The sequence below is a fragment of the Sapajus apella genome, unplaced genomic scaffold, assembly GCF_009761245.1.
Source record: "Sapajus apella isolate SASKATOON/1434 unplaced genomic scaffold, GSC_monkey_1.0 scaffold31, whole genome shotgun sequence".
Taxonomy (NCBI): Eukaryota; Metazoa; Chordata; class Mammalia; order Primates; family Cebidae; genus Sapajus; species Sapajus apella.
Genome location: NW_022436971.1, coordinates 9061406 through 9083494, shown reverse-complemented (window position 1 = coordinate 9083494; position 22089 = coordinate 9061406). Strand labels below are relative to the sequence as shown.

At 45.6% G+C, this 22089-nt stretch overlaps 1 protein-coding gene across 4 annotated transcripts in view; it reads right to left on the bottom strand.

Annotated features, from left to right (window-relative positions):
- The window catches only part of CYRIA (CYFIP related Rac1 interactor A), a 107922-nt gene extending 86234 nt beyond the window's left edge, over positions 1-21688 (bottom strand). For 2 of the 4 annotated variants that reach the window (XM_032294071.1, XM_032294074.1), the window contains exon 1: positions 21598-21688. The gene's annotated coding sequence lies outside the window, so the exon portion shown is untranslated. Of the gene's footprint in view, positions 1-5934; positions 11722-21597 lie in introns of those variants that run through there. The other 2 variants (XM_032294073.1, XM_032294072.1) reach the window with 2 other exon arrangements.
- Between the last annotated feature and the right edge of the window lie 401 nt (positions 21689-22089).

Here is a 22089-nt window from a genome sequence, read left to right as displayed (position 1 = left end):
CCTTTGTTCAATGAGTGAAGAGATGAATGAATGCCTTCTGAACATCTCCTGCTAGGACAAGTCCCATGACACAAGAATATATTCTGAGAAGGAGCTCTCTACTAGACTTGGCCTGAACCATCATTAGCCCGAGTGCCAAGCACAGTGCCGGCAGACATTCCGTAAGTATCCAATGACTGAGGATCAAGCTCAAGCATCTGCAAGCCTGGGCATAATAAAGGCCATTTCTCAACTCTCTGTGCCAGCATCTCAGGGCTCTCTACCCTGCTGCTATGGTTTGACCCCAGGTAGAGAACCAATGTGAGTAAAGTCACACATCCCACTTAGTTGCTGTGTCTGTCCTGCCACACAGGGAGGTTAGGACTGAAACTCTAAGATCAGTCCCCTTGGTGGATGGGCTGAGTCATGAAAGCTTCAGTGTTTAGTCATGCTGGAAGACTGCCCTTGTTGTGTTCCAGCTTCGGGTGACCATTTCTCCTCTGGACAGTCCCTGCCACGTCCACCCATGAGCTGGAGCCTATCACACTGTTCAACTGGCATCTGTCGCACTGTTGCTGGGGCTTAAGTACTGTTGTCTGTCAAAGCTTCCTCTAAGCTTGTTTTCTTCCCAGATGTTTGTGAAGACACTTGCCATTACCAAATTCAGAAGCATGATTGGGGCTTTCGGGCTCAGCTTAAGTCAGAAATTGACTGGGCTCCGGGAGTAACTTCCTTGGAGGCCACACTTACATAACCACACGGAAGATGATTCCAACATGGCTGCGCATGCCTTCTTCTACCTTTTCGGGAGTCTTTAACAGGCAAGGAGTCAATTATTGCTATTGGAAATAAGAAAAAAATAGAGCAGAAAAATAAAGAGAGACCTGCCCCACCAACCCACACATGTGAAGCCACAACAACTCAACCTCATAGCAGACAGCAGCTGATTGAATTTACCTCTCCAAGACAAGACTTATTAAGGAAACTGATTACCATTAAAATGAAAAAGTATAAACTTCTGCTTTCATGGTGGTAGGCATCAGGAAAGAAAGACTTGGGACAGTGATAGCATTCTTTCATCTGAAAGTCATATTTCAATTGAACTTGCAAATGTTTCAGAGACAACCCACAGGCGAGCAAAAGTGATCCATGAGAATCAACATTCTTTTCAATTTTTGCAGTATAAAGCTATTTTCACAATGATTTCCAAAAGCCACAAATAACTTACATTCAGCATTTGTTAGCCTTCAAATGAATTAAGTCACCTATTCTTGGCTTGCACATTTATTCCACAAACATTTGCTAAGGTAAACAGGCAACTGTCCTGGGCTAGAACAAGGGTATAGCATTTGGAACCAGAAGTTTGGCTTCAACTCAGTCTGGAACTAGGTACCTCCCCTCTTTGAGCGTCAGTTTCCTTACATAATAAAACAAAGCTGATATGCACCATATATAGCTGCTCTGGAGTTTAAACGAGCTCCTGCAATGACACAGATACTGCAGTATCTGATATGTAATAGACATTTTAAAATGCGGAGTTAGAATGGAATGCCTGTGAAGTAAACACCACTCTATTACATGAGCCATACATATTTTACTGTTAAGGTGGTCACGTCGTTGGAAAAGGAGATGGGATATTTCTAGCTATGACTCTAATATAAGGTGGAAATCAGTAAAAGTGCTACAGTGTCACAAAGAAAATGCTTTGGGAGATGAGACAAACCAGAGATCATTGGCAGCTAGGAATTAGCAAATACTTTCTAGAAGAAAGGACATTTGAAGTAGGATGAATGCTACAGTTTATTTTAAAGGCTAATGGTGGATGATTATTCCTTTATACTTTAATACATAGAAAAGTACAATCTGATATGCTTGGTAATTTGGAGGGCATAAGAAAAGAAAGAGAACATGACAAAGATCCTGTCCCCAGATGATTTATTATCTAATTGGGAAAAGATCATATGTGCTTATACACACACACGCCCACACACCCACACAAGTCAGCTGTCCCTGACAGTCTGTGACAAATGCCCAATGAATAATTCAGAAATGAGGAGGCAGAAAAGGATCAGGCAGGCAATGCAGTATGATCAGAACTGCACAGGCATATCCCAGGAGAAAATCAGGTGGCTCTAGCTCTGGTCTTCCCCTCTCTGGGCCTCAGTATTCCCATCTATAAGATGGATGGCTTGATTTAAATCAGATTTTTCCAACCATGTAGCAAAGGTACACTTGTGGTCCAGGGGGACAGTTGGTAGAATCAAGGTGTCTAGAGTTCCTCCTCCCCCAACAGGCCACTACCCTGTGGCTACAAGCAGCTTCATCCATTTCTTTGGTGAGCTGTACAAATATTACCATTTTCCATGCAGCCATGACAACACATTTTGAAAATCCGTAGTCAAAATTAACTCAAAGAATACTGCCTGCTTAGTTGACCTATGAGGAGAGCTTGAGTGTTGCCCTGAAAATGGAGAGGGCTTGTATAGGCAAAGGAAGTCTCAGGAATATAGAGAAGCTGATCGGTGCAAGGGGAAATGTGGCTCTGGGGCAGGCAAGCTCAGGCCTCTCTGCAAGACCAGAGAAGCCATGTGCAGTGTGGGAGCCACCATATTGTAACTTGACATTTTCTTTCATTGTACTTACATTCATTAAAAAATGGCCTTTGTGGTGGCTAATTTTACGTATCAACTTGACTGGAGCATGCGGTACCCAGATATTTGGTTAAACATTATTCTGTGTTGCTGTAACGGTATCTCTGGAAGAAATTAACATTTAAATTGGTAGACAGAGTAAAGTGGGTGGCACTCTTCAATATGGATGGGCCTCAACAGATCCCTTGAAAGCCTGAATAGAATAAAAGGTGAATTAAGCACGGATTTGCTCTCTCTCCCTCTGTCTTTAAGCTGGAAGATGAGTCTCCTCCAGCATTTGGATTGACTTGAACCAGACTTACACCATCAGCTCTCCTTGTTCTCAGCCCTTCTGACTTAGGCTGGAACTCTATGATCAGCTCTCCTGGGTCCCCAGCTTGCCAGATGCAGCTCTTGGGACATCCGAGCACCCATGATCATGTTAGTTAATTACTTAAATAAATCTCTTCATATCTATAGCCACATCCATATCTGTATCTATCTCCTACTTGTTCTATTTCTCCGAAGAACCCAGATTAATGCATACCAAGTAACAGGGATGTGTTAATTCGCTCAAGCAATGAAACCACATCTGGTACTGTCTTCCCAAAAGATGTTTTACAGTCATCAATTGTGTTAATGCAAATTAGTGAGTTGAAATTTAGCTTTCCTGTATCACCTCAGTTGATTTGAAGCAAAGAATTGAACAAGTATATTCAAATACTAGATAATTAACAAACGTCTAAATTTCAAGCATGTCTGGAGTATGCTCTGAAATCCAAAAGACCTTTTCTAAATTCTGGTTTTGCCATGTGTGAGCCACCTGATTGATCGTACGTAAAAATGTAAACTCCTCTTTCTTATCTGTACCAGCTGCTCTTGCAGAATTATTAAAAAGCTTAGACTCAGCTCAGAGCTTAGCACACGACGTGTCCTCAGTAAGTGCTAGTTTCCTTTCTCCTTGATCAAAACTCATACTACCAGGTCCTGCAGGTCCAGTCTCCCTCTTGCCCCCGTCAATGCTATCTTCATTTGCTCCTCACCACACATACCAACCCCTCTAGCTTTTCTTACAATTAGCAAAGCACGCTCATCTCAGGCTCTCCCCACTTTCTTTCTCCTCTGCCTTGTACAAGCCACATCTTTCCTTCGGATATTGGCATGGCTCACTCAGTTCCCCCACCCCCCACCCCACAGCTCAAACACTTCTTCCACCTATCTGCCCATCAGACTGCCTTCCCTGACCCACCCATATCAAGGTGAATGACAATGTGCCTATGAATGGCCTTTGTGCTTCCAATGAGCATTGCTCTGAGAGGCTCCAGTTGGAACCACCACCACAGTAGTTTGAGGCCCATGGTCCTGTCCAACCATGACACCCATCTCATCCCCCTGACCTCCCCGGCTCTAACACTTCACATGTATCACCTCGTTAAATCCTCACAGCACCTCTAAGAGAAAATGCTATTCTTATCTTCATTCCATTAATCTAACTAATGAGGCACAGAAATGTTAACTAATTTGCCTAAGGTCACACAGCTAGTGAGTGGAGAAGTGTCACAGGTGGTCTTATCTATCATGGAGAAACTCAGCCAGGGAGGTGGAATCTTTGCCACACCCACTGCACAGCCTGGCCCTACCCTTATATCTTGTTGCCTTGGCTCTGTTGTTTCTAAATTTAAGAGGTTACCATTGCTCCCAGGAAGACAGAGTAGGAACAACAATGACAACAAAAATGAAAAGAATGTGATGAATAATAAGCATTTCGGACAGCCCCAAAGAAAGACACAACAATGGTCAAAAGCACTATGTCAGTACTGTCCCTGTCAAGGCCACTGCCCATCAACAATGCTGGAGACCTTGAGTTAGTTAAGTCTGTGCCACTGGAGTTATTTGATGGGATGACATGAGTTTCATCAAAAGGGGAATTTCAGCAAAAGGCTTTGTGGATGTGATTACACTTGAATTTAAGAAATAAATTGATAAACCTTTTTATCTCTCTAGTATGCAGTTGAAATGTGGCTTTGCTGTTTTCTAATCTTAAAGAGACCGCAGAGACTTGAATTATATTTTACTGTCTTGGGTTTCTAGCGTATTGGAACAGCTGTGAACTCATGAATTTACACAGAACAACTAATGCGTCCTGAATACCTACTATATGCCAGGAAGAGAATGTAGGCCTCACCTTTAAAATGCAGGGGTGGATGACACAAAATTTCCTCCATCATAGACTACTACATCCTAGTGTGATATTTCCCAATAAATATTGATACCAGACATAAGCTCCATTCTTACTATCCAATCAAATATTATCTTACTAAGAACATAATCCTCACACTGTGTTTAATAAGCTTACAATGTGCTTGTTACACTGCATTATTTCCTCAATTGCAAAAGATTTTGTAGTCAGCCTTTCATATTCAAGGGTTCCACATCCTTGGAATTCAACAAACCCAGGATGGGAAATACTCAGAAAAAAAAAATAAAGAAATAACAACAACAAAACATAATGCAAATTTAAAAAACAACACAGTATAACAACCATTTACATTACATGAGGTATTATAACTAATCTGGAGATGACTGAAAATATATAGGAGGAGATACATAGGTTACATGCAAATACTGTGCCATTTTATATAAGGGCCTTGATCATCTGCAGATTTTGATATCTTGGGAGAGGGGTGGTCTCTCTCCCAGGGATGACTGCAGTACAGGGGACAGTTGTACAGTACAGCGCACGGTGGCACAGTACAGGGGACGATTATACAGTACAGTCTTGATGGTTGCCAGATGACTTGGATTCCCCTTCCCTGGGAGAAGGTCACAATTGATATAGGGCTTGGACATTTGCCTTGTTTAGCAAATGGAGTGAAAGTAGAATAAAGAGAGGCACATCCTAGTAGAAGCTTCAAGAAGTCTCAAGTTTCTGCCACCTTGCTCAATCACTTCTGTCATGAGCATGACGCATTCCAAGAAACAGACACTCCTTCAGACCAGGTTCCAGAATGAGAAGAAACGTGCAGCAGTGCCACAGAAACCAACCTGCAGCCCCTGACACGGGGCATAGCAAGATACCCGTCGCCATCAGCCACTGTTATTTCTGACTGCACCAAAAGTGACATACTCCACATTTTTCCAGATCAAATCATTTTCTATTCATAGGTATTATGTTGGGGTCTGCTGAGAAGAAATTATGTCCATTTTATGGATAGATCCCTAAGACATGAGAATGGTTAAGCAATAGCCCAGAAATCAACCAGAAAGAGAAGCAAAGCTATACACTCACTGAGTGAGTTTATAGTATATAACAAGGCTGACTCACCTTAATGTAAAAATCTCCGCAAACTGCAGATTGATTAAAACACTAGCAAATCATAAAGGTTTCACTGGTATATGAGCCAGTTCCTGATATCACAGATGATGCAGCAACATACCAACAAGCCTGCAATAGAACAAATGCAGAACATTTTCCATTAAGCTTCACGGGCTGGCAGCCCCAGCTCTCACACTCAGAGGCTCCACAAAGCAACACTAAATATCTCAGAGAGACTGGATGCTCCTCTCTGGCCATGGAAAGGCTTCCTGAACTCAACAGACAAGCTCTGTAGTGGCTCTGTGACAAATATCTCGGAATGCCCATTCCATGCCTGGAGCCGGCACCGGGAATGGCAACAATCAGAGGGTGTGTTATTTCACCAGGAAATTCAGACAGAAAGACCATGACCTTCATGCAAGTCAAGAAGGGAGGTAGCAATTCAGGACAGAGGCTCACACGATTTGACATGAGTGACTAATTCAATTTTCTTGCTTCTATTGTTTTAAATTCAAACCTTATTGTTCCTTTGCTTTGCTTTATTGTCTTCATTCTCTCTTACTTTCACTTTAAAAAAAAAAAAAAAATTCCTTTCAATGGGAGCCAGTGAGTCACCATAATCATTTATTTAGACACATTTCAGGCTCGCTCTATGCTCTCTGGCCCCACTTGCTGACCTATATGGAAGGCATTCCGCAGCAGCTGATCTTTTCACCAGAAAGCTCAATTTTCAACAGCTATTTCTGGGCGGTCTGGGAGGGTTGGCACCTTGCATGTGGCTTTCCATGACAATTCACACCCTTGGTTTCCTACCCTGACCCAAGCTAGGCTGACTTCTAACACCTTCCACTCCTGTGTACCCACAGCTGCTGTTTCAAGCCTCCTCGTACCTGGAGCAACAATCCTGGCCTTGGCCTTTTTACACTGTCATATCAACTACATTAAATTATCATCCTACAGCAATTAGGTAAACATATACGTGTGCATGTTTGTAAAGCACTGCACTGCATTGCAGAAGCCAAATACTAATATAAAATCAGGAAAAGTATTTCTGACAACCGGAAAAATAACCCCAAACCATTGCAGACAAACCTGGAGAAGTAAACTTGATAAAAACTGATCTGTGAACAGACTCTATCCTTCACCCAAAACCACTCACCAGGTAGTACCTTGTGAACACGGGTCCCTCACAGGCATGTGAGTCACACCCTGCAATTTGCACAGAGATTTCAACTTGTTTTCAAAGCTTGGTACCTTCAAAATATTCCTGAAAGGGAGGCAGGAAGGAAGATTGGCTCCACTGGAGGATGAGCAGATGAAGGCCCAGGGAGGCGGTCCAGTGACTTTGAGCAGGTCATTGGCAGACCAAGAAGTAACTTTATATTATTTTAATATCAGGTGCAGTGATTTTTTTTTTAAATTTCCCCATTTTATAAACTTGTTACGTACAATGGAACACAGGAAATTCCAGTCATCTTCCCTCAAGTACCTTCAGGTAAGCCTCTTCAGGGAGGCCCCTTGGAATGGGTTCAATGAGGGCAAGGTTTATCTGCTGGAACAGCTCCAGCACCTAAGCACAGCCAGTTCTCAAAAAGCAGTTATTGAACAAGGAAAAGGCAAGTCTTTGCTTTTCCCTTTTTTAATATTTTTAAGCAAGCCTATTATCTGATCCAGCAGCTGAAAGCAATCTTCCCTCCCCAACTCCGGGTAATGAACGCTCGGCAACTTTCTAACTATGAGGTCCATCCTTTGAAACCCACAGGTACCTCTGGTGGGAAATCCATTTCCATTGCTCCTTTGTGAAAATTCCCTGATAGTTTCCCACAGCTTCAGGATGTCCTCTAGCTTCAGTCTTCACTGAGCTCTAGCTACCCCCTCACACTCCAATCCTATTGAGCTGCTTGTGCCACCTGCTCCAGGTTGGTACAGGTTGCTGTAAGCCACTGTCCCGAGGAGCAGGATTCAGAGAGGATATGAGGTGGGAGCTGGCAGCCCTCAGAGGTCCTCAACCCTGATGTGTCACTGGGCCAAATGCTTTTTTTTCTTAGCCCTCCTCTCTCCCCTTGTTGCAGTCCCATTACATTTGCAAGGATTTTTCCCTGCATTTGAAGAAACTAAAGCTTCTCAGAGACTAGCATTTTGCTCTGTGAGAGGAAAGGCCCTACCAGGGTAGGTTTTTTTTTTTTTTTTTTTTCCTTTCTGGAAAGGTCTCCAGAGAGTCTTCCAGGTCCCACAGGCTCCCCCTGCTACCCTGTGCGTCAGCAAAGTGGGAATGGAAAGTCCTGGCTGAAATCCTGACACACTTTGAGGGTTTCTCGAGAGCCTCCCTGTTCCAGCCTCCGGTCACTTTTTATAAACACCAGTCCCCAGCAGGGATCCGGCGAGCTGTTAATCCCCGGGGATTCTGAAGAAGCCCTCTTCCTCTGGACTGCAATTAACACTCTCCTCTCCACAGCTTTTCACTTCCAGCTTTTTTCCTGGCACCTTATACTTTCCTTAGCACAATCCTGCCCGTCTGATGGTTGTCCAGCTGGTTAACTGGGATTTAGAGCCAGCATTTCTTCCAAGTTCCCATGTTTATTAAGAAAAAAATCACAAATAATATTTAACTAGGACTCTTTGACTTAAAAAATAAATAGGAGCAGAGGTCTTCATAAAAGCTGTGCTTTCTTTCTAGTCCAGACCCTGTGCTATGTGCTGGGGATGTGAAGATTGAGGACAAGCCTGGACCCGCCCTGCGTGGTGCACAGGCCAGCGTGAGAACAAGCCAGTGAACTGGAAACAGCAAAAATGTTCTGGGTCAGAGGGAACGCCAGGAGGGCCTTGAAATCACAGGCTGGCCTGTGATGTCTCCATGACCCCATGGCCTGCAACCGGCCACTCGTCCGCTCAGCTCCAGCCCTAGCATCCCTGCAGTTTCTTCACCTGGCCAGGCACACTCTACCCTGGTTTGGCCCTCGCTGAGGCTCTGCTTGGAACAGTTTCCCCCTGTTAGCCACATGGATTCTTCTCTCACTTCCTGAGGCCTTCGTTCAATCCTCACCTTTTCTGGCAACCCTATTTAAAATAGCAACTCTTTCCCCAAACTTCCCGTCATCCACCTATCCTTCTGTGTATCCACCTCTGCTTCATTTTTCTTCATGGAACTTGTCACCATTGAACATGATGTACATTTTACTTGTTTATGTGTTTATGGTCCATATTTCCCCAACAAAATATAAGCTCCATGGGTTACAGGGTTTTGTGTGTTGGTTTACTGCTGAATCCCCAGAAACAGACCAAGAGAAGTGTGCGACTCATTGTAGATGCTCAATAAATATCTGTTGAATAAGTTGATGCATGAATGATGGATGAATTTGATGGGGAACTGGGGAAGGTTTCCAGCGAATGCTACACCAGAAGTGAATCTCAGAGTCTGCCCAGGCAAAGAAAGGACATTTTGAAAAGAGGATGTAGCTCATGTGTGATCCTGGGTAAATCACATTACCATTTTTTCTTCTGTAATACGAAGCTAATGCATAGTATTTGCAAGTTGAGGCTGAGCCATGAAACTGAAAAAGGAGCTTAGGTGAGCTAAAATGAGCCAACAGTGGTGCAGGCTGAAACAACATGGGAAGAGACAAGAGGAAGTTGCCTTTCTCCGCAACCAGCAGATTGAGTTATGAGCAGCAGACAGACGCTGGGGACCCCAGCCCTGCAAGGTGGAAGCTGGTGAGTCAACTGGATCTCCTGGTTCAACAAGGAGTGCTTCTGTTCCAGGGCAAGGCACAACCCCAAGCACTCTATAAACTGTAGTCTGTGAATCATTGATTCACAAAGCAAGCCACAATGCTGCATCTCTCTGAGTCTTGGTTTTGTCCTCTACATAATAAAGAGCACGACTTCTTCCATTGACCATGTATTTCTGGATATTTCCAGATGAATGACACATCTGCAAGTATCCAGAAAACTGTCTGTCACTTTGGGAATACATGGTCAAAGTTTGTTAAATAGAAATACCATATACTATTTGCATGAAATTTACATTAAAGTAGGGAACACCATGGGACTCCATTCTGGAAAAAGGCAAAGAAATGAAGCTATGATCATATTTTCTGAGGCTTAAGAGACTCCAGTCATGGCAGGAAAAAGGATTTTACTTTCTTAAAAAAATAAAATATAATTGTAGCCTGGAAGCAGTGTGTGGTATGGAAATGTGTAGAACTTCTAGAGCCAGGCAGACGTCAACCAAATCCTGGTGCCCTATTTCCAGTCCTATGTCTTAAAGCAAATTTTAAAACCTTCCTTTTCTTTATCTTTAAAAGAGAAATGAAAATATCACCTTAGAAGGTTGTCTGTGGGATGAAAAATGTATATAAAGATGATATCCAAATAGTTAGAATGAATTAATGGGTGCTAAATGTATACTGAATAACATAATTCACTGTTATTAATATAATTAAAAATTTGGGAATACTTTGAAAAATTCGGGGTCATGTCTGGACTCGGCAACCTGTAAGTCACCAGTTTTTTAAAAAAATAACTCACATTCATATACCACAAATAGCGATCGCACTGTAGCTATTTTAGCTTCTATGAACTACTCAACCTATTTCCTGAATCTGAGGTTTAACAGATAAATTTACACAACCCATGACCTTACTAGCAGGTTACTGAACATACAGTGTGAAAGGGAGAAACAGGAACGAGGACTTGACAAAACAGATGTTTTAAAGGGAGAAAAAAATAGGAGATATCCACTTAGCGTTTCATCCATACCTGTACAAGTTCATTTGCTCGCCCCGAGTCATGAAAGAGGAAACCCCACTTTGGACCCATGGGGAAGGGGGCTCTTGGCTTCAGTGATTGCAGGCCAGAGCCAACCTCCTCTCCATCTTGAGAAAGCCTCTGGGCCTCAAGTGTGGGGCCAGGCTTGCCTCACCAACGCAGAAATGGCTTTAGACTTCATCTAGTCAAACACACTTGTTAAAAATGGAGGACCTGAGGCTCAGGGAGGAGAGGGGGCTTATAGCAGGTCAGACAGAGGGTCAGCGCCAGAGCCAGGCTTATACCCTGGGGACTCCTTGGACAGTGCTCACTCCACTGCCCACATGGTCTTCCTGATCCTTGCAGTTTGGTAAGCAAAACTGCAACAATCTTTCACCTCCTCTTCTGTTCCTTCTTTCTCACATCCAGGGTCTCAACGCTGCTAAACCCTGCTTGGGTTTGATCCTAAACACTTGAACTTTGTAAACGTGAGGCAACTGGAGCACGGCCGGATCACACAAGGGCTCCGGCGGCTGCTGCACGGCGTCTCCCTCCATGTTTCTCCTTCCCCCGCCCTTCCTTTTCTCTTTCCTACTTTTCCCAACTGACTTTACATAAAATTGAATGCATTCTTAGTGTTTTTTTTTCTTTTTAACCTGTATTAGATTTTTCTTTATTTTTATTTCTAAAGTAGCATACGCAAATGATTTGAGTGTTTTTGAAACATGTGGAATAAGATTTACAGGGTTCTATGTTTCTGAAGCAGCAGAATTGGATATTTTCTCCCTAAGAAATGTAATTCAGTTGCTTTCTGCCAGTTAATTGTCAGATTTGCCTTTCTTGGAGGCCACTGGTCCCTGAAAAACAAAAGGTCCCTCGGCCCACAGGGGGGTCTGGGGAGTTAATTCCACCTGTGAGCTACACAAAGGCCAGGGCAGAGCCTTGTCCAGAGAGTGCCTGGCAGGGCCCTGCCCTCTGCAGCGCTTCCTTGGAACTAAAAGGATTCTCCTATCGCACATGCACACGCTTACATATACACCTGTACACATCCACATATTCATCCCTACACACCCACTCACAAACCACACACAGCACCCACACTCACACATACCTATACACACACAGCTATACACATCCACAAATTCACACACACACACACACACACACACAAAGCACATACACACACCCATATCCACACCACCCACACTCACACATACCTATACACACACAGCTATACACATCCACATATTCACATCCACACACACACTCACAAACCACACACACACACCCATATTCACAGCACCCACACTTACACATATCTATACACACAGTTATACACATCTACATACCATACCCCCACGCCCACTCCAAGCCACACATAAACACACATACATCCAAACCACACACATCATACTTACACACTCACTAGTCCAGGCCTCTCTAGTTTCTAAGTTCCAGCCATCCCAGAGGCATCCTAATCTCTGTATGCCCTGATGTGAGCCATATTTACAACTCGCTAGTGGCCCCAATAGTCTATGCAAACCAAAGGCCTTCAGGATCCTACAACTTAAGGTCACTCCCCCATGGTGGAAGCCACATGGCTATCACTGGTTATGAGTGGGTGAGACCCTTCTCCAGAAGGGCAGAGTGGGTCCTCAGAGAGGAGGAGTTGCTGATTTTTAAGTATCATCAGATTCTGAAAGAAATGTTAAGCTTTTGACCTAGAAAAAGTCAGAATTATGATGCACTGATAATAAACTCAGAAGACAAAGATATAAAGAAAGAGAAACAAGAGAGAAAGATAAGGTGAGACAGGGAGAGGTAGCTCAGTGGGTCGGTCCCCAAACCTGTTTACCTAAATGCTCTCTATTTAAATACCTAGTCCACACAGACACAGGACCCTATATAAACTATCCCATTTCCCTGGGCAAATCTTGCACTGGCTCTGTGCTCTCCAATAGAAAACTTTCGCCCTCCTCTCTGACACCTCCTCAATAATGCTTCGTTATGGTCTAACCCCAAAAGCAGAGCAACCACTAGAATGGCCATTGCCAACAGGGCCACGGCCAATGAGACCTCGTGGGCATCAGTGGTGCGAATGGCAGTAGAGGCACCAGGGCCAAAACACATCTGACACAAAGCAGCCAAAGGCACAGACCAGTGCTGTGGAAGAAGTAAAGGAAGACCCGGGAAGGAACCCAGCGGAGCATCCCTCCGGAGGTCAGCCCAGGGCTGGAAGAAGCTCCCAGTACAGCCAGCCAGACAGCTCAGTGCTTCCCACTCTCCTTCTCTGTTGACATCCTAGCCTCCATGTCTTAACTCTCAGAGAGACAAAGGAAGAAGTCATTTACTCAATAACTCAGTTCCTAGGGGCCAGGGAAGGGAAGTGACAAGTTCAAGCTCACTCAACAAGCCAAGAGCAGACCCAAGATAAGAACCAAAACCTTCTCACACTCGGTTGAGGCTTTTCACTTCCCCATGCTTGCTCTTTTTGCCCTGGCTCTTCCTCACATGGGTAAAATGATGAGTAAGATTTAAAAATTCCCTCTACCTTCCCCTCCAAGGCCAAAACCAAAACTTAATTATAAGCCACATTCAATCAAAAATTCCCAGCTTATTTTTACTTCTCAGAAAAAGTTTTTTTTTGAAGACTTTGTCCCAATGAAATTTGAGAGCCCATGTTTTTAAATGTGTTTTGGCTGTTGTTTTGTTTTTGTGCCAAGCATGGTCATTTAGTTCAGTTAATTGAAAAATATAAAAATGACCATTAACGCTTTTGATACACATGAGATGGGCCATGTCACCATACCCTCTAATAGCCAAAGGTAGGATATTCACTTGTGTCATCTGGACTTTGCCGACACGGTGAGTTCTTTTAGGCTTTTTGCAAGATCTATAAACTCTTCTTTGAGACTCTTTGCTCAGAAGTGCTTCCAAATTCAGAAATGTTGTCTTTTAGAAAGGTAAAGAGTACATAAGCCATATATTATGTACATGCCCAGCAGGGTCTGAGTCACTCATCTTTCTGCTGAAAACCTCATTCATCTTGAGTGGAATACATAAAAGCTATAAAGAGTCTCTGGGTCAGCTTTTGCTTTCAAATGCGTGATGAAATAAACTTCCCATTTTCAGAGCTTTTTGGATTTTGGACTTAAAAATAAGTGAATGTATATGTGTCAGAAAATAGCTTATGACCCCATTTATTACTTCTGAAGGTACGAAAGGACCTGGATTTAAAACTGCAACACTCCAGAAAAAAAATACACTCTTAAAAAATAGGAAAAACACTTAGGATAAGGAGATTGATCATCTAGTGCGTGTACAGTGCTTGATGCTGACAAGAATCATTATCCTTGTTACAATCTAGGAAATAATACGGCTAGGTTCACTTCAGGCATAAACTGAAGGCTGAAAAGCTAGAAACACAAGCCCAGAGGGGCTGACTACATGGGGCTTTTTCAGGGACGATTCAGGAATGTGTAGTCAGAGAAAGGAGAAGTTTCACTTCATGTCACTTCTCTCCCAGAACAACAAACAAAGAGGAACCTAGAGGACGTAGCCAAAGCTTTACAAACAAATTTTATTCAAAGATCAGGCAAAAAGGAGGATGGATGTATATTTAATTTACATATTCCGCACCATATTCCTGAGACACTAACATTATTAACTTTAGTTCACAAACTGGAAAACTTAGCAACTTAAGGAATTTGCCCAAGGGAAGGGCCAAGATTCCATCCAACCCAGGTCTGTTTGCTTCCAAACACTTGCTCCAGAACTTCAAGAAGCAGATGTCACTTGTTTGAATTTCAAAGAGTTGTGGTAGCTGAGTTTTTGTCTCAGCCTTGGGAAGGCCACCGGTCTCAGTTTCTCTTTTCCTTTCTTTCTCTTTCTTTCCTTTCCTTTTTTCTTTTCTTTTCCTTCGTCCCTTCCTTTTTTCTTCCTTTTCTTTTCTTTTCATTCCATCCATCTACCTATCTGTCTAACCCCCCCGGCCAGTTTCTGTGGAACAAAGAGCAGGGGTGTCATCTACATGCATGTCTGTCACTCTGTAAGCTAAGAATGTAGTTATCTTGTGTTCCTTCCCATGACTGCAAGCTGTCCCGGGGAAGGGCCTGAGAAGTAAGTTGGATACCACCTGCCTCGACTGGGCGTGATCCACAGCTTAGCAAGGCCATATGCTGCACTCACTGCAGGCTCAGCTCATTACTGCTGGGTTGCATCCTCCATTGAGGTGGGCTGAGCAAAGGACACCCTGAAGGACGTCAGCCAAACACAGAAACACCAGTCACATGGAAGCACTTGGAACACAAGCTATACTTCATTCAGTTTTAGGATAAGGAGGCTCCTCTGGCTAGCAGAAACTCACCGCCTCTTTGAGATGAAAGTTGTACACAAGACACATGCTAATTAACTCCACGCTCCTCACCTATGCACAGCTCTTATTTATAGTGTGGGCGGTACAGAGAGATCAGGCTTTGAAGGCACAGAGATGTGGTTTCAGATACTAAACATGTCACCTTTCTAATGAGGTGACATTATGTAAATTCCTTAACACCTCTGGACTTCTGTTTCCCCATCCATAGAATGGGGATAATAACTGTTTCAAAAGTTCTTCAGAAGATTACTAAAAGTGAGTACAAAATGCTTATCATTGTCCTGCTGACGATATCCTACATGGCTCAGTAGGAACATAAGACTCAAGAGATCAGACAGCTTGTCAAAGTCCAGGCTGCTTGTGAGTGGGCAGAGTGACTATCAGACCCGGGGGTTTCTTGGACTCTCCACTTGCTCTTGCCCCGACCGTAGCATGAAGCTTCTCTACATGAGGTGACTGGGAGCCAGCCTCATCGCTGTGGCTGGAAAGCCTGCAACTGGTTGCCAATGCGAATGAGAGAACTTGAAGAATGTTGGGATAGATGTGTGTCACTCGTTGTTCCTCATGATAAAAAAATGACTGTGCATTTAATTTGGAAACTCAGGAGTCTTCAAACTAAATAATAATTTTTTAAAAACCATATTAACTTAAAACAGAAGAGCACATTGCAGTAACCAAGGCATCTGTGAGGTCAGCCTCCTCTGCATTCACTGTGGTGAAGGCTCCAGAATATGGGAGTAAGCTGGTGACTCTGTGCCACTCCTGTGTCTCTGCTTGTCTCTTTTCACTGTCATCAGTCTTTCATTGGAAGCCTCAACCAGAAAGTCATTTTCCTTCTGGGAAGGAAAGCAGGGCTTCTTGGCTCCTTGAGAGGATTCTTTGAAGACACACTTGGTTCTCAGCATCCCAGCTCTCTCTTGGCAACCCTGCTAACTAAGATGGCTACGTTTTGCCTCTTCACCTGTCACTAGAGGAAATGAGCCCAAGAGCTTACTAGAATCATCAGGCTAGATGTGGAAAGGCCCTTTCAAGTCATGAAATCCAGCCTTCCCATTTCACCAACAGTAAAACTGAAGCACAGAGACCTGCTCCTCCCTTACGAGGAAGTGAGGCCTGCAGCTGACAGCTGAGCTTAGGTGGGCAGCCTTCCAGGACATGCGCTTTTCTGCTTTGTGCTCCCTCTCCGTGCAATGTCAGGTGTAATTCAGGTGCTCCACAGAGAGCGCCCATGTGGAGGGAATGAACTCTATTGTAGTAAGAGTCAAAACAATGCTTCCCTCTTCCCCCAGCACACTGCACTCTGTATAACACTGGCCAAGCGCCACTTGGGCATGTGTTTCCTCCCCTGCTTCTGCCGTGGAGGGAGAGCCACCTGAGAGCAGGGGTGATGTATTGATCACTGTATCCTAGTGCAACACAAGGCAAGAACCCACCCCATACATATTTGTCAAATAACTAATCTCATTTTTATGCTTGATCCATCATAAAACTGCAATTAAACTCTTTGGGGCACTCCATTTCCCCAGTTTCATTTTAAAAATCTAATTATCTATGCCATACAGAATTTTTATTAGAAAGTGAAGTCATTAAATAAGCAGACACCAAACTCAGGCCCTGAGATAATTGCAAATAGAAACGCATCTGTCTGCAGCGCTAAGCTGGACCTGGTAAACACACTGCTGGGAAACATGGCACCCATTTTCAGCTCTTGGATTTGTGGGGAAAATGGGGTTATTAAACCAGGGAAATTAGGCTTCTAAATTACACGAGAAAGGTTCATGAGCACTTCTATAACTGCTTTTCAATATCTCCAATTTCCTAGGTGATAGCTGTACTGACAGACTGAATCCCAGCACTTAGGGAGGCTGAAGCGGAAGACCCACTTGAGCCCAGGAGTTCAAGACCAGCCTGGGCCACATGGAGAAAGCCCACCTCTACAAAAAAATTAAAAAAAAGTCTTGGTAACGCACACTTATGGTCCCAGCTTCTCAGGAGGCTGGGGTGGGAGGATCACTTGATCTGGAGAGGTCGAAGCTGCAATGAGCTACAATGTCATCACTGCACTCTGGCCTGGGTGACAGAGCATGACCCTGTCTTAAAATAAGAAAAAAAAATAGACTGAATCCAAATCACCTTTGTGTTTGAAGAGCCATCCACTCATATGCTCTGACCTTGTTGTTTCTCCTGTCTTTGTATCCCTGGAAAGCAACCGTTATGCTTTCCATTCATAAATTCAATCACAAAATCTTGGCCTGCCTAAAGGTTAAGTTTATTTCACTGACAAACCAGCAATCCATTCTTGGGCAAAGGAAGCTACTTCTAGCACCATCAAACATTTCCCCTTAACTCAGATGTGTCAAACTCCTCTTCTATTTATCACTTGTAGAAATAAAACCCCAGGCAACTGCAGAAACCCTTCTTAAGGCTATGCTGAGAGCTAAACCCTAATAAACTCTCTAAATATTTACTAAGAGACTGAGTTACAGCACTGACCAGTTCCGCCCCTGTTAAAATCTGCCTGCATTATCCAAACACAATTATTTTAGGTCACTGACATGCCAGCCAAGGAAATGACAAGACTGTGTACCACAGCACAAAAAGCAAGCAGAACCTAGCTTTAAATTCTGGTCCTGCCACTTCCTAGATGCTGGACACGAGGTAAGGGACTTTACCTTTCCCCGTTTTCTTAACTGTAAAATGGAGACAATAATACGAACATCACAGAGTTGTAGTGATAATTGGGAAAAATGTATATTCATGTTTATGACAGCTTACAAAAAGTTCAACACGCTCAGAATAAAAAATATGAAGCGTTCATTTTAAAGTATTCTCAGAGATAGAATAAGTTTCTAAAACTCAGGGTGTTTATTGCCACCTCAAATTTGTTCTCCTCTGAGAAATGAAAAGTGTTGGTAATTCCTGCATTGTAGCGGTATTGCGGAACATAGCTTATCTAGTGAGAGATAACTTCAAAATTAGCCAGCAGTGCTAGGAGCCTGAGCACAGGCAATTCTTAACCTTCTCAGATAATGAATGGATCTCCAAAGGCTAGAATTCATCCAAAGAGCTTTGCACCACGGTTTTAAGGGGACCCAGAGGCCCAGTAACTGAGAACACATTTCTAATCAATATAACTAAATAACAGCAAGTCTACTGTGAGGCGGGCACCATGCCAGACCCTTTAAATACATAAGATCATTTAAATCTTAGAAGGCAAGTATAATTATTGCAATTTTTCAGATGTAAAAATTGGGACCCAAAGAGGTTAGATGCACCTTCAACCACAGCTAAGACAAAGCAGGAGTGGAGTTTGAACTCATGGCTGACTCTTAAGACCACTTTCTTTCCAATCACCATGATGCCTTGTCAGGTAATTCATGCAGCCACTGCAGCCACTGAGACAAGATTTTAACCATAACGAAGTAGGAACTGGAGGCTTCTATGAGAGGATGAGTCAAAACTCAGTGAGAAAGGCAGGCCTGGTTCCCTACCATGCTTCTCTCCCCTGCCCTGCTCACAATGGCTGATGAGTGGCTTTCTAGCCATCACTCCATTGCTCCTCAAGTGGGCAGTGGAAGGACAAATGTATTCAGCCACAATGCACAGGCCACCTGATTCAACCCTCATGGGTGACTTAGTCAAGTGGCCATCTCTGGGCCCACATCAGCCTGCCCTTCCTTTTATCACACCACCTCTCTCACTGTATTACAAGGATCTTTTCCCTTGACTACATTTTTTTTTTTTTTTTTAAAACAGAAAAACTCTTCACTTTTTTAATTCCTCGCTTCCAAAACTGTATTTGGTACTGAGCAGATACTCAATAAACATAGGGTACATAAATGAGTTAAAGGATTTAACATCAAGGCTGGGCAAAATGCTTCTGGAGGATGCTCTAACACTGAGATTTTACAGCCTAATTATTCCTAAGTCAGTTCTCAATCTCTGGACAGTGGTTCAGGGCTCTCTCTAACACTGGTATCTCCCAAAAGAACCAGGACATTATGGGTCCTTCGGCCTTTCAAAGTGTTCAAAGCACTCCCTGAAGGCTATTCTATTTCATCCTAAAAGAACAGGCAAATGTGGCCAATAGGATAGATGCCATCACCCCCATTTTAAAGACTGAGACACTGAGGCTATATGCGTGAACTCATTTTCTCAGGGCCAACATTTGACACTGAGGCTGCTGATTCTCTGGCCTTTTCGTGCTACTGTAATACTTGCTCGGCTTACTTTTAACAAACCTAGAGTGCGGTGACGTGATGGGAGTACTGACACAAAACACCAGGGAAGGGAGGGAACAGCCACACTGGAGACTCACTGACAGCTGACAGTGGGTGCCCCTATGGCCCTGGGGAGCTATGAACTCCCTGCCCAGGGCTGGCTTGGGAGGGTCTACTCAACTCTGTGTCCCTGACTTACCCAGTTGCATCTGGGTCTGGGAGTAAAAGCAAACTGAATTCTTCTTGGTGCTGAGTAAAAACAGGAAGTCACAAGTGGTTCACTCTGCTCTCAGCTGGGGTCCTCAACAGTTCAGGTCAAGGGTACACTTGGGACACACCAGGCAGCTCCCTCCATAGGAGTCCAGCAGGAACAGGGAAAGTGGAGACACTTCCCGAGAGCCTCCTGGAGTGTGGGTTTAGGCAGCTGGACTGAGGAGGTCTCTGTGGTCCCTCTGGGACTGGCCCAGGGAGCCCAGCTGAGATGCATGTATGTCAGTCTCATCACTTTTCCATTCATTCAACCAAAATTGAGGGCTGACTGTGTGCTCAAATCAATGTGACCTCAGGGAAATAGCTCACTTGCTCTGAGCTTAGTTTCCTCATCTGCAAAGTGGAAAGAGCCCATGCCCCACGTGGCTATTGCGAAGATGAAAGGAAGTAACACCAGTGAGGTCCTTCACCACATTTGGGATCTATTTTTAGCACTGAGGCACTATGCACCCACTATGTGCCCAAGCTGTGATGCTGCTGCCCCCCTCCCAGAGCCAGTGCCCAGAGGCAGGAGGGAATGTGGGCAGGTCTGTTCCACCTCGCTTTCCCACTCTCCCCTCACAGGAGTCCAGGGCCAGCAGGAGGTGAAGTTCTGCCAGCCCCCAGCCTGGGCCCAGTGCCCATGTTTATGACTGTTTATTTCAGAGCAAGTAGAAAGGAGAAATTAGAGCCATGAAAGACAGGACAACAGACCAATAAAAACCAGCTCCCAGAAGAGTCAGAAGGAAGAAGACAGGCAAAACTGTCTCCATAGCAACACAAGACAGTCAGAAGCACGCAGGAAAAACAGCCCCTGCTCTGCCTCCTGTCTCCACTGCAAAGCAAGCCCTCACCCCCAGCCAGAGATCAGTGAAAGCCAACAATCGATCCACCCAAAGACCCCTGCTCCCCAAGCCCAGACTCGGCTAGCAGCCACTCTCCTCCTGCTGGCCCAGCACAAGTCCCAGCCTCCCAGGGTCCCAGATTGGCATTCGGTGCCCTGGGGACTCGACGCTGTGCAGATGGCCCAGGTCCCATCCAGAGGATATAGTGACTGGTGAAAGAGAGGAAAGTTTCTAACAGGGAAAAAAGGAGGGCCACAGAGGTTCAGGGGAGATCAAGACCCTGAACTCTAGCCCCATGACCCCATCTGGGGTTTCCTGGGGAGCAGGCAGGTAAACAAGGATGTGGGAGAGGACATCAGGCCCTGGACCCAGAAGGGTCGCTCCGTCAGTTCTGGACCGGACACTCCCCAAACAGTGACTGGGAGAATTCTGGGGATGGGTGGGGAAATAGCTTTGGAGGCCTTAAATGACAAAGCTAGTGGCCCTGGTCTCTGGGGACATTGGCTAGCAAGTAGGAGCAGCTTGGAGGAGGACCCAGGGACGGGCTGGCCCATTTTGACAGTGAATGTCTCCTGGCAGACAAGACAGGTGTCTCCACCAAAAAGCATGGCTGGCCTAGGACCAGCATTTTGGGAAGTGGGTCAAATTGTTCCCAAAGCCCAACATTGGAAAAGTGCCTTTTGCCAAACTGGGGTTCTGGGTTCTGAGGGAGGAGAGAGGGTGACGGCAAGGAGTGCTGGGTCCCAGGCATAGCAGCTTTCTGGCTGGCTAAGACCGTCTGTGGCAGGTGGCAGTGGAAGGGTCCAGGTGTACAGGGGCGGGGGAGGGAGGTCCATCCCTCCTTCTGGGGCTGTAGCGTGTCCAGGAGCCCCCGGCCTCGGGTGGTGGGAAGGGGAGGATTGGGGTCCCCTGCAAGACTGGAGCTTATCATACCTGGGGGTAAGTGAGTGAGGGACGAGGGAGGGTGGTCTGGGAAAGGAACACAATCTTGAGGCAGCCACTGCAGAAAGGGGGCAACGGGGCACAAAGCGGGACCTCCGGCCGGCGAGCGCTGGAGAAGGGCTCCAGGACCGGGTCCTCCGCTCTGCCTCCCGCCCGAAGGCTGCAGGGGCGTCAGGGGGGAGAAGGACGGCCGGGAGGCGCCCGCCCCGCCCCGCGGTGCCCCGCTCAGGCCGAGCCCCGCGCCCGCAGACCCCCGCCCGCGCCCCTGCCGCGCCCCCAGCCGCGCCGCGCTCACCGAGTCGCCGCCGCCCAGCTCCGCCGCCCGCCTCGCCGCCGCCGTGGACGCCTCTCCCGCGGCCGCCGCAGCCTGCGAGACGGCCCCGGAGCCCCGCCTCGCCCCGCCCCGCCCCGCCCCCAGCCCGGCTCGCGGCGGCCGCCCCGCCCCAGCCCCGGGGATCCCCACCCGCGCTGTCACCCGCCGCGTCCTCACCCTCGCCCGGGCGACCCTATCTCCTTTCCCGCCTCTGCCCTCCGCTCCCAGGCGCTGGTGCGCACCCGCCCAGCGCGGTCGCCCCTGCCCCTTCTCAGCCTTGGCCTCTTGGCCTTGCCCTCCCAGAGGAAGCCTGAAGCAGACCTTTCTGTTTCCGCACACCGAATTCCTCCACACCCGCTGTTGCCCTCCAAGAAAAAGGAGGAATCCCCGCAATCTCCAGACGCACGTTCACCTTCAAATCCATGGCCAGCCAAATCATCCCAATCCCTAGGCCCGCTCCCAAATTGCTTGAGA